Source organism: Lepisma saccharinum, chromosome 9 (assembly GCF_977018435.1).
Source record: "Lepisma saccharinum chromosome 9, izLepSacc3.1, whole genome shotgun sequence".
Taxonomy (NCBI): domain Eukaryota; kingdom Metazoa; phylum Arthropoda; class Insecta; order Zygentoma; family Lepismatidae; genus Lepisma; species Lepisma saccharinum.
In genome coordinates, this window is record NC_139237.1 from 50844043 (window position 1) to 50859441 (window position 15399).

At 38.1% G+C, this 15399-nt stretch overlaps 1 protein-coding gene across 2 annotated transcripts in view; it reads right to left on the bottom strand.

The window, feature by feature from the left end:
• Positions 1 to 10731, bottom strand: part of bru3 (CUGBP Elav-like family member bruno 3) — a 725341-nt gene extending 714610 nt beyond the window's left edge. For both annotated transcript variants that reach the window (XM_083128184.1, XM_083128182.1), the window contains exon 1: positions 10713 to 10731. The gene's annotated coding sequence lies outside the window, so the exon portion shown is untranslated. The remainder of the gene's footprint in view (positions 1 to 10712) is intronic.
• Between the last annotated feature and the right edge of the window lie 4668 nt (positions 10732 to 15399).

A 15399-nucleotide genomic window follows, 5' to 3' on the forward strand; every position in this document is an offset into this window, starting at 1 on the left:
TAGTACTGGAACTAACACAAAACATAGTTCCGAGGATAAACTTTCACGTAAACGAAGGGCATTTGTTCATATATAAAAGTACCGTAGTTTAGTTTATATGCGTATATTTAATGTTATTAATTTCTTATCTCATATTTATCTGTGCGATGCTAACTTTAATGTTTATGTACTGTTTTAACTTATGTGTAAATTAGTGTAATATTGTAGTAAATAGGAACTACCTGTTTCATTGTTTACTGATTTTGTATCCAATTATTTGAATATGTATTATTAACTTTTGTATATTGCATGTTCATGTTTTGAGTATTCGTGTACAATGCTGTGAAGTGGAGGCACTGGTATATCAGCACAACAAAAAATAAAAAAACAGAAATCTAAAGAGATGTAAGAAAACATATGATCATATAAAATCACACATAATGACAGTATAAAGTGAAGGCATTTGGAGACATGAAATAATTAATGTGACGATCGAAGTGAAGTATAAAGACGTTCTGCAATGGCTATCTCTATTTTTCTTATTTTACCTTGCTTTTCTACTTCCTGGGATAATCGCCACGATGAACGTGAATGATGAAATGGTAATGGGAGGAAGACGATGTCTGACTAGGGTTCGTAGCACGTTACGCTAGATTTCCTGGGATAAAATTAGAAATTATAATACGAATATACGTATAACAATTTAACACTATCAAGAGGCCTACCAAATGTCAGATTTTGTCTTAGTGTTTTCATCTTTTAGTTATCGTTTAGAAATAAACAAATGGACAAAATTAATCAAAAGGATTTAATATTCATATATTTGAAAATTTGTACATCTATCGCTCCTTCAAATTAAGTGTACCTCTTGTTATTGCGGGGATATCGAAAGTGCAAAATATATTAATGTTGACTTCTTATTGTTTCAGTGTCATAAGTGTCGATCAAGATTACTTATGTCGGAGTAAGCTATAACCATAGGTCTTTAATCAACTAAATTGGATATTTGTATCACTAGTGGTTTCCTAGTAGTCTATAAGTATACATCGGCTCGACATATCAACGGACGAATCAAGAATATGTGTATCGATAATTCTGAAAATTGAAAAGGTTTCATTACTATAATTAAATATTAAATGATTGCTTACCTTCAAACTCACTCGAATGTATTTAAACTAGCATGTACTAAGTTATGTAATTCAGAAAGTTTTATCTTCATGTTCGTTACTTTTTGATATATTAACAGCTTATTTTAGTTAGGTTGTTGCCGCAATTGGTCAGACGGATCTGTCTCTGTTATGTTGCACTGCATTTGTTAGGTTCATAATTTTCCTAAATGTAGTTGTGTTGGTCTCTAGCATATCGGTCAGACATGCATAATGGCACATTTCCCTGATCAGCAAGTTAGATATAGCACACAGAGAAAACGGCTGATAGATCAAGTCCTAAGGGGTGACATACTTTGGAAAGAATAGAGAAAAGTTGAGAAGAAACATCTAAGTAAAGGAAAATTAGCTAAATGGAAGATTCAACATCAGATGACTGTACTTGTGATGACGTTTGAACAATATTTTGTCTCAAAATGATGCGTTTTCGATTAAAAACTATTGTATATTTTATGTGGTGCATTGTTTTGGACATGATACACTTAACTATATTCGTGGCTCAGAATTCTGACGGTATTGATAAATATCCCCTGTGCATCTTTACGTATTGACGTCAAGAAACAGGATCTGCAATAAGTCAACATTATTTTTTATCACCGTATCTGATAGGATTTGAGAAACGTGCTTCAAATGTAGAGACATACATAAAGTTCACAAAAATAGTTAATGAATTGTCGGACTAACCTCGTGCTCTAATTCTTGAAAGAACTATTAAATTACTTTACTTCCTATTTAAGTTTATATGCAATAAGGTTAATTAGTAGATATACATGTCCGTATATTATGAGGCAACTCTATCTCATCGTAGCCGATAACTTTAGGACGAGAGAATGAGACATTACTACATTGCGTGCTGCAGTAACAGGCGTATTTACGGCAGGTTAAGGTTTCATGCACCGGCTAGTGTCCGTTTGTCTTGTCAGTTCTCTCATCTAATCTTGATTTATCATAATCGTTGCTAGTACCTAAAAAAGTAGAAAGTCTTAATAAACTCAGGACACATTATTTCTTTACAGTAAAGTTATTTTCTAATAGTCTAACGAACACTAACCCACCTGTACAATCTGAAGCGCAAAACTACTTTCCTGTAACACACTACGTAGGGGAAAGAAACAGGGTTTGAATCCAGAATGAGGCATAGGTTCTTTCCTCAATTTTCTGTATTGTATTAATTCCCAGCAAATAGCTTAGAGTAGTGGAATTTTCTGTTTCACAACAAACTATGTTTGAAAAGAGAGACCGCATCTCTTCTTTAGAGATAACATCTTATATCTTCTACCTGCTGGGATGGGGACTTTGAGGTGGGAATAATTGAGAGAACTAACATCTATATTATTCCGTAATTCATATTAGGACGAGTGAAAACGTGCTGTTTTGAAAATGGAGAAAATTGTTTTGGATACCGGGAAAGAGTTGTGAAAGAATGTCCAACTAACATTTCACGCCAGTACAAAACATAACTTTAACGTATTAAAAATTTATAACAATAAGAATTTTATTAATCTATCACTTAGAATCTTAAAAAGAGAAGGAAACATAATTATGATGATGAGTATAAAATTTCTTAGTCGAACAATATTTTTTTTACGTATAGTATCACCTAGTCTATTCTCTCTCTATCTGTCTCGAAATATAAGGTTTCTAATTCTAATTTCATTTCCAGCTTCTTTATGTAGTGGTTAGCGTTAATGCGGTCAAAGTTACTGCGTCGGTGGCCGAACATAACTTAAATTAATCATCACTCACCCTCATCGTCGAGATGAATCAAAAGTAGCAGAAATACTACGTAAGCGTAGATCCATACGAGTTAAAATGTTGTCTCATTTATTTCATCAGTCTTCATAGTCACGATTGACCTCAATTGGTATAAAATGCGGCACAGAAAAGTACAAAACCGCTGAAGCGAAACGTGCTAATATCTGAGGAGTCTGAAAAGTGTCCTCATGCCCAACATTGATTTCTCATTAGTTTCCGACGACAAAACGATCCACAGTAAGATCAGATGAACCGTAAAAAACTTTAAAGGTAATAATTGCGTATAAAAGTGCCCAATTCCCGAAGTTCAATCGGTAAAATAAAAATAAAACGTCCTCTGAATTATCTCCCGCCGATCCTGCATCACCAAGGAGACGGGAGAGAGAGAGGCGTTACGCCATTTTGAATACGCGTCGGGCTTTTGAGACGCGAGACGCTCAACGAAATAAACGACCTCGTCCTGGGGATAATTTCTCCAAGTGTTTCATCAACTGCTGAAGAACTCGTGTACTCCAGCAGGATATGTTAAAACCCCAAACAACCCCCTCGAAAAGGGGAGCGAAGGGGTTGCTAGTAGGCCTAAAAAGTGGGCGGATCGTGGGAGGCGGAGAAATCAGGGTTAGCACTCTTGCTAAAAGATTTCGTGCTCGAGAGAAGGAGGTGAAAAATCGAATACATTTTAATCCGAAAACAAACTGTTGTTAAAGAAATCGGCCTTTAACGTTACTTGACACACATAAACCACCAATTACAATTGCAAGAGTATAGTATCTACTACAAATAAAGGCCCAAATGCACATTACTTTGGCGTTAGCTTCGAATATGTTAATTATTTACATTTTTTCTGTTAGTAACGTGAATTTTGTTACAAATAACTACGAAAGAGAATGTTAATTTTTGTTTTTTAAATGTTGGCAAAATCAATACGTACTGAAAGAATATGACGTGTCACGCTAGCGTTAGATACAATTATGCTAATAACTTACAATAGTTATGTCGATAACGTAAAGACATAAGAACGAGTTCTGCCTAACAATGTGTTAGTTTTATTGAAACTATTGGCACAATTAATTATTACGACTTTACAAATCAATTAGAAGATTTGCAAATGAATAACCGTCTATACAATATGTAACTGAAATCTAAAAATGAGCATTTAATTGTACAGATAATTCATATAAATAACCTACCCTTGTTCCTATCATAGAATTTGTCATTTACCATGGTGTTAATATTACCTTAATCCGGCACTAAATTCTGAACTGCAGGTATTAATACCTGCTAAGGCATGTACTATATTATTCTGTTTGTTCTCCATTTCAAACTCTGCTAATCATCGCGATAAATCACGAGAGAATTACAGGGAGTGCAATATAAATAGAACATAAAAAAGGAATAGTTTTTTTGCTGTAATTTATTACATTATATTACCTTAACTTAGGTCTTCTCGCAGAATGTTCCGCGAAAATAAGAAACTGCAGCATCCTGCAAATTGTATACTCTTGACTTACAACGGACACTAAGCAAACAGTAAAAAGTCTGCTTACATTTTGTTTGAAACGACCCGAATAAGTTCGTAACTCAATAATCAATAATTATATCCACATAATCGCCAATTTTAAAATAGTCGCCAGTCAAGTTTCATTATTCGTTTACCACCTTATTAGTATTTAAAAGTAGGTGATTAAGAGGACCTTTTCCTTGTCCTTCATTCCTTACATATATGTATGTTTAAGCATTTGTGTGAGCGAACGAAAAATGTTAACAACTAATCATTAACCGAGACCTCAAATTAACAATGTACTAGAATAGATGTAATGCCTAAAGTAACTACATATTATTTGTTCCATTTTCCTATCGCGCATATTTGCACATTCTTACACACGTCGAGTCGAATCCTATTAGAATATTTTCTTAAGTTCGATATTTCATCGTTGAAATATTAGCTATCCTGATCTAAATTAAATATATGTCAAAATGTTTAGTTCTATGCAGTTGTTCGTTCTAAACAACTTTAAAAGAAAATTATTAAAATTTCTAATGTGCATTAAGCGTTTTGTTTATGTAAATAAAGAACAAATAAAAAAGAGATTTACCTCTTCATGATATGTTCATTTAACTTTATCCAATGTTACTTGTTTACAGGTTTAGAGACAGCACATTCCTCTTACCATCATTTAAACTATTTTCTCATTATTGTAACATCTTAGATACTAGCTTTAGCACAAAAATAATGTTGGTTTCCTGGAGGGTGGCGCACTAGGTCAGTACTAACTCACAGATCCGTGGAGATTCTCAACATCACCAAAGGGATAAAAAAAGAGTTTGTTCTCTTGGGAACGACTGGAATACGAATACGCAATACTGCACGCTACAAGGAGAAACGTTTTAATTTTATCATTGGAGAAACTAAGCATCAATTTATATATTAATAATTATGTTTTATTATCTATTAAAAATACATATACAGAAACTCTTACTGATTTCTCGAGATCATCTAGTGTTCCACTCATGATCTTGAAAGTAAGAAAATATTCGAATTCTGCTTGAAATTAGGTATTAAGCCTTAATCGTATCCACGAATCCTCTTTACATTTAAATCGGTAGAGGAATAGAAAGGAAAAGATGAGACATGCAATACAACAGCAAATTCGATATCGTTTCATTTATTTTTTTGACAAATAGATTGGATAAATATGTCATTCTACGAGCTTCGATAGTAGTTTTAATGTAGAAAATGAATCAGTCGTTTTCTACGTTATTTTAAAAGCATTTTGAGTAACCACAGAAAAGTCGGGAAAATTTCTGTTCACTTTGGTGAAGAGAACCCTTCCAGAGAACCCTTCAAGAAACAGTTTTGTTGACATGCAATGTTACAATTCTAATTTAGTTGCACATTCTTCGACTGTTGTAAGATGAACAATCCCGAAACACATCTATCCATTCAAGAACACGGCGTATACGTTCATCCTAGGTCTTATGCAACCGGTGAGAGGAGAAAGTTAATTGGGTTGCCTACGTGTCAGGCGTTCCGCAACGAGATATTCTGCACCCCTATGTGAAACTAATGCAGCACAACGTTTTGAAAATACAGGTACAGTAGAGCGTCGATTATCCGAAGTAATTGGGGGACATGGGTGTTCGGAAAACTGGTTTGTTCGGATAATCGAACTGTACATGTTTATTTGCCAAAAAGAAGTACTGTACAGTAAATTTATTCATAAAAACAGGCATCTCTTTAAGTATGTATTACAAAGTAACGTACAAAGGCAACTTTAGTAGGAATATATAGTATGTGGTACAGTTTATTAAACAAAAATATGTACATATTACATACGCATTTTGCATGAACAATACACACAGTACACAAAATTAACGTTTAAAAAAATCCTTTATTTTGGTCTGTCTAAGCAAGCCTACACGCTTACGAGCAGCTAAGTCACGTACTTTTTTCATTACAGATATCTGAAAGTGAGCGAGTACACAGTTCGGTTAAGCGGTCGTTCGGTTGACCGACGTTCGGATAATCGACGCTCTACTACCAAATTTTAAAGCATGTTATATATCCTACCACTGTCAATTCTTTGTTCGTGTTTATTACTTGAGCAGTTCAGTGTAATTAAATACAACTAAAATGATACCTCCAAAATACTTTGTCTGTGTATTGCACATAACAAATTATAGAACATAGGCTAAATAAATGCCTACAGAGGAGAACAATTACAACACTACTGATTATCTAGTTGTGTTAAGAAATACTCAGTGTGTTGAATAAATAATGGGAGATTGCATTATTTTTATTATTCAGTTACGAATCTAAGAAAAATCACACCGTCACTAGATAAATTCTAATGCGCTGAATATTCGATGACGAAATTTTATCTTAATTTCCATTACTTCAGTATATTAATTTATTTTAGTAACTTGTATGAAATATTTAAGCAGTAAATACATACTGTATGAAGCGGTGAGCTATGATATGCCCTTAACGTAAGTTTAGCGTGCAATCTATATGCAAAAGTAACCACATATGCATTTATTAATCGATATTTTCAATAGTGGAAATTAACCAGAAGAGATTACTGAACACGTTTAAATAAGAGAATAGGATATGGCACAGCGTAAGAGCTATACATAAGAGAGAACAGACAATGTTGAAACTGACACCGCCAATATTGGTAAAACCATATTGTAGTTTTGATAACTTAACCAAAACAACATTCTATGCCTTATAATTGCAGACGTTTCAAAACGTTTGCATAGATTAAATGCAAATATATTGAGAAACAGCGTCCTCGCTGAACGACATAGTTTCCACTTAAATATTTTAAAACATTTGAAATTTCTTTTTCACTGTTTTAAAATTAAATCTTTATCCTGACATAGCCTAACTTATTTCTGTTAATGGAGTCTGCTCAATAAATACAAATTATACATTTTACCGTCCAAGAGTTTAGGAACACAATATCTGGTTACCTATAACAGAACTGTATCGTTGCATTATTGTAGATGAATACAGTTAGCTCGTATACCAGTTCAGCAGAATTCTTAATATTTTTGTAAACAAAAGAGAATATACTAAACATTCATATTAGATAATGTTATGATCCGTACTTGAAAACCTGTTTACAAGCATGTCTATAGAATGCGATATTTTTTTTTATTTATTTATCTTGATCAAAATTCTAAAGAAGTGGGTATGAATTAGTAATATATATCTGTTAGTAAATAATGCTGTAAGATTCTAATTTCGTCGTACTCTAATATGAGGGTTTACGAACAACGTTCAAAATTTCTTTTTAATATTTGTACTTTCATAAATTAAAGGTAGGTGAATTATATTATGTCTGTGGGAAACAATACAGCTTAGCAGTGCTGTTCGTGCAAATGTTTATTAAATGTGATATTTTAACAGGAGACCACATTCAAAAGGTACAGTCAATGTGAAATCAATGTTTACGATTCCAAGTCAGTGATACGTTCTACAAGCGTTCTGGTCCTCAACACTGGGCGGCTTTCAGATACAGAAGTTTTATCTCTAGATAATATTCATATGCTTAACTGAGTTAATAACTGAAGGCAATTTTTGTAATTAATATACTAACAAAGTATATAAAATAGTGATCTACGATAAGGTTTCGAAAGGGTTTCCTGGGGTTCGGTTACAGGATAAGCTATGGCTGTTTATGACTTTCCTTGTGAACTAGTTTAACATTTCCGTCGTCCTAGTTTGCTTAACGATATAAATAGCCAACATAACACTGACACAACATGCAAACAAGTCCCTTGTCTGTTGCAAAATATATTACTAAACAAATCCCCACCCAATGTGCCAGCGATAGGATTGGCTACCGCGGAGTAAATGTGATAAATGCTTCAATTACGGGCGCCACCGCATAAGTTTTAGATAAAAAAAATTCCGAGTGACACCGATTAAATTCTCTCCTCATGAATAATGCGGTCTCATTTCCCTTCAATTTAATCTCCTGCCACGGAGGCACGCGTGCGGATGCATCTCCCCCTCTGCATTACGTTCCAACAAGTGGGTGCATATAGCGTTACTATGTGCAACCCTTCGGGGGGTACGCAGTTGCGAGTTTTCACGCGTATAATGTTGCAGCTCCGACGCTAGCATCGGTATGGACTTGGAATGGTAAGGAATATCTGCTGCGTTCTCGAATTGATTTGCCATCAAGTGTAAGAACTATTGGATGCACAGACAGGGATTAGAACACCATGGTTCAATCTCTACAACTCATATCGTAACCTGACCAACGATTTCGCATCGTGCATCCTCTCTTGATATTTACCATCACTTGGCGTCTCTGGCAAAATAACGGAATGTAAATTATATGAATGTTAAGATGTGTTTTGATGATACATCTCTGAATATAAGTGAAATGGTTCTTTAATAGCAATGTCTAGCGCTTCTATGTTTCAACTTTTGGAGAGCGACTCTCCTTCCGTCTTCAGGTGAACGAATTTCACTTTGTGCCAATGGTGGTAGTGGTGAAAGGGCGTCGTGATAAAACTAGTATAGAATTCCGGTAGGTGTCGTGCTATATTTAGTAAAACACCGGTCTGTCGTGGGTTCGATAGCACCGCTCGGCAAATGGACATTTGTTCCTCTTAAGACGAGAGAAGAGGCTCTCTCTCGAAACGTAGTGATTTATCAGGCAAAACTAGAAGCACCAAGCAACATATAATGTCCAATTATCAATGCACGCTGGTGTATTAATGGCTCCGCAACCACAGGTATTCTCTCCCTGGTGTATAACGCTACGAAGGGGTTAAACATCTACAGCCAGAAGAGACCGTTGACGCACCGATAACTTCTCCTTCACAAGGGGGAAAAAACTGGCAGATTCCTTAGGACTATGTATACAAGTGCGCTTTGTATGATGCAAGTAATGCCACTAATACATCGACTCCAGTTACCTGCTACCTAGAGGTTGCAGCGTGTATGTGTCGTATGGAGATGTTTGGTGCAGTGCATGTCTTCTGGTCGTCTTCATCCGTGTGAGATTTCGAGTTTGTCAAAATCAGGAACTCGCTGCATACGACTGTCCTATTTGCGCTATTACAGTACTAACAGAACCTACGCGTAGGATTCCATATAACCGAAGGTAAATGCAACATAATGCATTACGTAAGGAAGCTAGCGATCAGATGAAGTCAAAAATTGATTTGTCCTAATTTTGACGGAGTTTGGAGGTACTCGTCTTGGTTTAATCCTTCACATACACGGAAAACTAGTAAAATAGTATTTCAATGTGCATATTTCACTATTTGCCGTACACTAATAATATAAATAGCGTAAAACGAATTTGTTTTTCTCAACTTAGATGAGCAGCACGACTTCCTACATACCACGTACATATGAACAAAGATTTGTATTTGTCCATAGAATTACTGCAACAATTCGTTATCTTTTCCTTGTTTCTCCATTTGAGGAGATCGTTACTAGTGCTAAATAAGTACAAATCGGATAAAGAGTATCTAGCATAGACGTTAAGTAGACGAACAAACGTCCATATCAGATATTGCGTAAGATTCAAACAATAATTGCGATTAATTCGGCTTTCAAATATTGATATACAAATAAGGTTTGTGACACTTTTTCGTCATCTGCTTGGGAAACACGTTTAGAATATTATCTTACTTACGAAAACTCTAAGTGACCAAACAAATTTGGCTCAATTTGGCCGACAATAAAATTACGCTGCGAATCAAGGTGATCAAGTTTTACGTTATAGTTACACATCTTGATACATACAACTAGTTGCTTAAGCGCAAGCAGAGAAGTGGTTCTGGTATGAGAATATTCACCTAAACCGTGCTCTTTGGAGAGTAGTAATTTGAACTTTGAAATGCAAGAGTACTTACAGAGAAATTCGTCCACAAGAAATATGTATAATTTACATTTGAACACGTAAATTCGTACTGTTTTTTTAGCACAAGAATATATTCCACCGGGTTTGTGTCAGAAACTGTAACACTCCAAAATTTTAAATGTGAGGCAAGGCTATTGAGCTATTGTGGACAGATAGATCTACATCCAATGTCTCTAATAGTGCGTTGCTAAGTACAATGTTCTGAAGCAATGAAAGCTAGTGCATAGAGACCCGAATAGACAATAGGAAGGTGGATAGAGAGTCATATCCAACAGATAATATACTAATATTAAAGTAAAACGGTAGTTACAATACGCTCACGAATTTATTAACAGGAGTTTTCGTAGGATCTTGAAGCTTCCATTGTCCATTCGGCTCTCCATGTACGATTTTCTCCAATTTTTTTGAAGGCACACACCTGCTAATAGTATTGGCGCCCTATGATAGTTGGTCTCCCGGCAGAAGGACCCTTCGTCCCCGAATGGATGCTTCCCTCCGCACAAGATGCTGGCTCATCTGCAGCAGACTGGAACGTTAGAATAGATGAACCCACAGATACGGAGGCCTGACTCCGTGAGTTGGACTGAGGCGGCGAGCCTTTTGGGCGAGAACACCCGTCAATATGGAAGCAACGGAGAAGCACGAGCTGGAGTAGGGGGACGCGGGAGGAGGGGAAGGGACGACTGGGAGGTATCTAGGAGGTGGGCAGCATCCAAGAAGGGGTAGGAGGGTCTACGCTAGTACTGCCTTCTACGTCACATCCACTGGTTAGCGAATCACGCGCCAGTATCCCAGGGCAACGCTCGGTGCGGTCTAAACAGAATATAAAACTAACAAATTCAAATTCCGAACATGTAGGCTTTAAGAGGAGGGGTGGAGGAGCAGGGGGTGTGGGAGAACAACGGCTGGGTCACTAGGTTTCAACATGGGAGTATCAATAGTACATGGCAATTAATGAACTTCCACGGACGCTGGGACCTTTCCAAAGAATGGACTTACCTTAGCGGCCATTGCAAATGTACCTAAGTACTTTTATAGCATACCGTAAAAGATAAGCGTGCTTATTAGCACTGGTTTCTGAATTAACGCTTCTGTACGAAACGTGGGCGTGCAAGAAAAATCAATATGCTCCTGGGAAACAGGAATACTTACCAGTTTCTCCCCCTTAGGAATTGAAAATCAACTGTCTCATAGTTACCTGGTTTAGATCTCGGCCTACAACAACACTAAATAACGGAACTGGAATCTTCGTCAACACACCTGCATCCAATGAAAAGCATAGAAGACGTGATGTCCTCAGGGCTGGCGACGGTGAGGATATCCTAACTTCTTGCAAGATGGAGAGCAATAAGACGATGCCAGTCTCCAAACAGATGATGAGGAAAAGTCGATTGATTGACGAGAAGGGTGGGGAGACGACCTTGAACCCTCCTTGTATGACGACACCGGAAGATGGCGAAGGGGGGAAAGGAGAGATACGTAACACTTTTTTCTTTCCTTCCTCCTCCCCAGAGCCAAAGTTCCCAAATCCGCCGCTAGATATCGCTACAGGTCGAAATCTTCGGAGCAGAGATCTCTCCTTCCTCACTCCCCCGTCCCTGAAGATCCCAGATGGGGTTGTGCTGTGCGGTGGTGCTCTTTGGATCGACAGTTCTCTCTTGCACGTGCTCTTCGGCGGGAGGCAAACGCGTAACTGCAGCAACAGGCTGCTGGGAGGGACCCGGGTGACGTCACCGCCAACACGTGACGTGACGTCGGTGCTCGAGAGGCGAATTTCGGAGGCAAAGGAGGCGGGGATAGCGTTGCCGGTGCCCGAGCACTGTCCCTGGGTTGCTCGAAACTTGGGTCGCATCTCGCGCAACCGCGGGAGATAGATTTTGGTCCCCCCCTCCTGTACCCCTCCCCCCACCTGAGGAGACTCTCGTCGTTCCTATAGCAACTACCGTGCGGGAGGGTAGAGATAGAGGGGTGTCCATGGCAACTAGTGGGGCATGGTTTACAAACAGAGAAAATAATTTTAAAAGTTACAAGCTTAAAGGTCATGCGAGATTCGCATCTGTATCTACGAGCAGAGTAGATGAGAATAGCACTGCTGTGAACAACGGAAAATTTAGCCTACGAAAATAAACATAAAATTAACATCTTCAAATACAAGTCCGAATTGTTTACTACGAGAGAGGTAGGTTGAAGGGTAATAAGTTAACTTGTTTCTGTGGTTCTTTTACGTCGCCCATCTACTTATCTAGATCACTCTGGATTCTGAGGAATGATTGATAAATCACGCGAATCTATCCACTCTACCACGCAGGCGGACTGCAAAGATTAACTCACAATGCAGGGTGTCTACTAAATGTCTGTTTTTAAATTCCAGGTTTTTTCCAGGTTTGTCCAGGTCCATTTATATTATATTCCAGGTCTATATTTTTTAAACAAAGAAAGGTTGTCATTCTTAAAAACCCCTACCAGAAGGCCAGTTGAGAAAAATTGCAGTAACTAACAAAAGCAAGCTGAGTTCTCACCTTTAACTGCCGTGCAATTCCTATCCCTTGGTAGTAGTATATTTTTTACATTTTGTTTTTACTACAAAAGTTCTAAAAATTATTAATTTAAATTCTAAGCATATGTTAATTTATACAATTCCATGTTACTGCATATTCTTCTTGGATGGAGAATGGCCAGTTACTTTATTTTTACAAAATTTACTCAACAAATCCTGGAACTTTTCTAACGTTGGACGCGGCCCCGGCGCCCACCCAGCGTCGAATAACATGGGTACCTGGGGGAAACCCTGGGGGGTAAAGGCGGTTAGGGGCGTGATGCTGATCACATCACCCCCACTCATGACCGGATCAAGAAAGTGTGGGGCGTTACCCTCACACCCCCTATACGCCTTCATGGCGTAGTGCTAAGCACAGGGGAACACTTTACCTTTTTTACCTTTACAAATGTATTCATAAAAGAACAATTGGATTAATTTCATCCTTACCGGACTACCTGAAAAAAGACGAAATTATTACACAGTGAACATTGAATTTGCTTACAACTAATTACATGTTAACAGATGAAAACAAGAGAGAGAAAAGAGAAGTCAGTACGTGAGAAAGAAATAATACGGACTTCAAAGAAAATACACTATAGCAAGAAAGAGGTGAAGGGCTGTAGGGGGGAAGTTTAAGGTCTTACCCAGAACCAAGCTTGCACTGACTTTCTCAAAATTAACGAAGAAATCCCTTGAATCGCAGCATTCCACCCAAACTTCAAGTGGAGGCAGTGACAGACTCTGCTCAGGTATCCCCGTGGTCTCCATCCACGTACTCACAAAACATAAGTCCCTAAGTGAAGTGAACATATGTAGTGAAAATGGTAACTTCCAGAAAAATCCAGGTTTCTGGATAAATTCCAGGCTTTTTCCAGGTACAAAAGTAGATTCCAGGCTAATTCCAGGTTTCCCAGGTCAGTAGATACCCTGCAATGCTTTCTCCACAATTTCAATTGAAACGCCATGCACATAAAATATGTGCAGTCAAGGAATTTAATACTAAGACGAATTTATAAAATTGTTCCAATTTTATCATAGTGAACTTTATGTTCAGATACGTAGATTAATCGGGACTCATCTATAGTTTTAAAGCGCGATTATTTCGCTTTTCTGGCACTTTTGCGAAGACCAAGATGAGTGATGATGTGATAAAATTGATGAAGGGACATTCACAAAGAACATGCATGCCCAAGTCGGGATTCGAACCCAGGACCAATCTCTAGGATGAGGATGAATGATACGTAGATAACTCCGATGAGATGACACTCAGAAAGGAGCTGTTGCGTCCGCCACGACTCGAACCTTGGGTAGTCGGTTGAAATATCCTGAGCACAGCTCGGTCACCGAAGTGGCAATACTAGGAAATAATATACAGGGTGTTGCAAAATACCTGTTACAACGCTTGGGAGGTGATTCTACAAGTAAAAACAAGGAAAAAATGTCATGTGAAAAAATGTCGAAATCGGCACCGTTTTCGAGTGACAGGCGTGCGAAAATCGCCTCACACCATGTGTAAAGTACAATAACTCAAGAAGGAAGAAATATATCAATGTCGGAATAAAATAATACAAACAAAATCGTACCTGGTGAATACAATGGTGCATCAATTGAGGCCCAGTGTAAATTGCGCAAGGGGACTCTCAAAGAAAGTGGGGAATCCCCTGATGGAAAATACAAGAAATTTACTACTATCTTCTACATAATGTTGAGATCGGAATGTAGCCAGTAAAAAATGGCGACGTATGTCCACATGTCCCACTACTGCTGGGACACCGTCCCACACCCGGGAAGTAGGAAAATAACTGCAAATCTCCTGTTGTACACGGTTCACATTGCGGTTCGAAGAAAAGAAACCAATTTGTCGCATGTCTCACTACTGCTGGGACACCATCCCAAATGGAAAAAAATACTGGAAAATCATAAAAAAAAGTTTTCAATCCCTTAACGTTGACACACTACTTTGCAGTACGAAAAACAAAAGTTAAACAATGGCCACATGTCGTTAGGCTGTACATATACTACAAGAGAGCTCCCCAAAGAAAGTGGGTAATCCTCGAAGGAATGAAGACGGAGAATGGCGAGAAAACGCACACAATGGCATGTAACATTTCCAGGCACAGCACATCTGGAAGGGATTCCACTGAGAAGCGCACAACCTCCGCACATGCAGATCGACGGTATGAAGTACAGCGATATCCAGCATCTTCACTCGTACCTTTCACTAAAGGACACTATGTGGTGCTGATAGGGGCTCACACAAACACCGGTATACTCAGAGACGTTGTTGAAAATGTCCGCCATTGACTTCAAGACAAAGATGGCATCGGCGAAGCACTGATTGTCTGGTATGTGCAAATACCTCTGGCATGTCACCAATTGTGCCAGCAGCGGCACTAACACGAGCAACGAGATCCTCAGCACTTTCCACAGGGGTTTCATACACGAGCCTTTTCATTTCTCCCCACACAAAGAAATCCAGTGGTGTGAGGTCGGGGGAACGAGGTGGCCACGGTAAAGGTCCACCCCTGCCAATCCAACGATCGCCGAAAATATCGTTGAGTAAGGC